This window comes from Lissotriton vulgaris, chromosome 7, assembly GCF_964263255.1.
Source record: "Lissotriton vulgaris chromosome 7, aLisVul1.2, whole genome shotgun sequence".
NCBI classification, from domain to species: domain Eukaryota; kingdom Metazoa; phylum Chordata; class Amphibia; order Caudata; family Salamandridae; genus Lissotriton; species Lissotriton vulgaris.
In genome coordinates this window covers 1390738058-1390740557 of record NC_141695.1, presented here as the reverse complement: position 1 = coordinate 1390740557, position 2500 = coordinate 1390738058, and the positions used below count along the sequence as shown (strand labels likewise).

Below are 2500 nucleotides of genomic sequence, written 5' to 3'. Positions count from 1 at the left end.
CTTTACTGCAAAGCAAAGACATTAAAAATGTTGAGGAGAGACTAATTGAAAAATACATATCACGGGGACAGCACTGGGACCTGCTTTATTTTTTCAATTAGTCTTGAAAACAAAAAAGATTTCTCTCCTAAAAGCTGTTAAAAATATGGAACGCTTCACGAATTTGCGTGTCATCCTTGCGCAGGGGCCATGCTAATCTTCTCTGTATCATTCCAATTTTAGTATATGTGCTGCCGAAGCGAGCACACTTTATTGATGAACTGACAATGTTTATAAACTCTCTAAATCTACAGTCTCTAGACATAGGGTGGCCTGGCAGAGATGCTCAGATGGCCAGTACGCATTCAAATCTGAGCCAATGGTCAAAAATGTATGAAGAGTAGCAATCCATTATTCTTCACTGCATTTGTGGTCCAAGACTAAACACACCATAAGTATGTAGATTATACCAGGTTTGCAAAGGCTCCTGGTTCGGGCTACAGACAAGGAGCATTGTGACGTCACGCTGCCTGTGGAACAGTGATATTAAAGGTGAAACAGCTGCACAGTAGGTTAGGTGAAGGGCTCTGAGAGTGGAAAGGCAGCATGCTTGGGTCCCTGGACAAGGTGAGCTTATGATAATGTGTCTGAATGTTCGCCTGTGTTGTAATATTAAACCCCTTATTGTTGTAAACGCCTACTTACTAAGGAGTTCTCAAGCTCAGCCCCACACAGACCTGGAACTGATTATGTTAATGCAAACTATTTAAGAAACTGAGCCTGATCTAAAAGATTTCCTTGGATCTAGGACCATTTCGCCTAGCTTTTAGGTGCTTCCTTCTCCTAAAGTCCTTTGTAAAACTTGGGAAAACCTCACAGAACAGACTTCCAGGAGGTCAGATGGGTTTCCTTGTGCCTTCACACACACACACACACACACACACTTTCTAGCCCACTTAAGGACAAAAGGATGCATAAGTCTACATAGGGCCAGTGGCGCAATGGATAACGCGTCTGACTACGGATCAGAAGATTGTAGGTTCGACTCCTATCTGGCTCGGAAGGGTTGTAGGTCCCTGTTTGATTATATTCCTGTGGAATTCTTATTTACCTCAGACTTGTTGTAGGTTCAATATTCTCCAGCAGGACTCATCCAGCAGTTGTTCCACGGTAGAGCGCAAGTAATAGGACCACAGCTAGTTAAACGTTTCCCATTTGCTGCTGGACTCTATGTGATGGCCGTCACGTGGTGTGCTGCTTTTGTATTTCAACATTGGTCCCTGATACTCTTAATTGCGAAAAAGCTTGTTGACAAAAGTGTGTGTGCGCGAGGGTCTGTGGACGTAGGCAGGTGTGTGCACTTGAATGCTTACCCATTTACATGTGTGAGAGGAACAAACCAACTCCCTGTGGGCTGCAGGCTTACAACTGGTAGCCCCAGTAGCCAGGCAGAACCACAGGTAAGGAGAGAGAGAGAAAGTTGGTCCATTATTAGAGAAGGCCCATAAGCATCTTGCACTGCTACCTTCTTCCCCTCTCAGCCACGATCGGCGAAGACCTCTTTATTAGGGTAGAGGGTGAACATTTCTTGGACCTCAGAAACTGAGGGATGTAGACCCAATATGTCCTCGAAGCGCCTAGAGACCTGGTGCCCAATCTGGCATGGTGTTTTTCAGCCTACCCGACCAATCCGGTTGCAAGGTGGACTTTAACAATACTGCTAAAAAGGCACTCCCAGACATCCCTGAGGCCTTCATTTGCATAGGCCCTGACCTTCTCTTTGTCCTGCTTCCCACGAAGCAACACAACACTGCAGCAGTATAGATTTGGGGGTGGTGAAGAATAATGACAGTGAGGCTAAAAAAGAGAAAGAAAAGTCCCAGAAGTCCTGCAGGCTTCCTTGCTAAATGCAGCTGAACATAGAGCGCACCTTCTTTACTGCAAAGCAAATACATTAAAAATGTTGAGGAGAGACTAATTGAAAAATACATATCACGGGGACAGCACTGGGACCTGCTTTATTTTTTCAATTAGTCTTGAAAACAAAAAAGATTTCTCTCCTAAAAGCTGTTAAAAATATGGAACGCTTCACGAATTTGCGTGTCATCCTTGCGCCAGGGCCATGCTAATCTTCTCTGTATCGTTCCAATTTTAGTATATGTGCTGCTGAAGCGAGCACACTTTATTGATGAACTGACAATGTTTATAAACTCTCTAAATCTACAGTCTCTAGACATAGGGTGGCCTGGCAGAGATGCTCAGATGGCCAGTACGCATTCAAATCTGAGCCAATGGTCAAAAATGTATGAAGAGTAGCAATCCATTATTCTTCACTGCATTTGTGGTCCAAGACTAAACACACCGTAAGTATGTAGATTATACCAGGTTTGCAAAGGCTCCTGGTTCGGGCTACAGACAAGGAGCATTGTGACGTCACGCTGCCTGTGGAACAGTGATATTAAAGGTGAAACAGCTGCACAGTAGGTTAGGTGAAGGGCTCTGAGAGTGGAAAGGCAGCATG

The 2500-nt window shown here is 44.4% G+C and overlaps 3 non-coding genes across 3 annotated transcripts; 1 reads left to right on the top strand and 2 right to left on the bottom strand.

Moving 5' to 3' along the window:
• Positions 1–139: 139 nt before the first annotated feature.
• LOC147705164 (U6 spliceosomal RNA) lies at positions 140–246 on the bottom strand. The gene has a single exon (XR_015298315.1). It is a non-coding gene; the product is annotated as a U6 spliceosomal RNA (small nuclear RNA).
• A 720-nt stretch (positions 247–966) lies between these two features.
• On the top strand, positions 967–1039 carry TRNAR-ACG (transfer RNA arginine (anticodon ACG)). The gene has a single exon. It is a non-coding gene; the product is annotated as a tRNA-Arg (tRNA).
• A 1012-nt stretch (positions 1040–2051) lies between these two features.
• LOC147705162 (U6 spliceosomal RNA) lies at positions 2052–2158 on the bottom strand. The gene has a single exon (XR_015298458.1). It is a non-coding gene; the product is annotated as a U6 spliceosomal RNA (small nuclear RNA).
• Between the last annotated feature and the right edge of the window lie 342 nt (positions 2159–2500).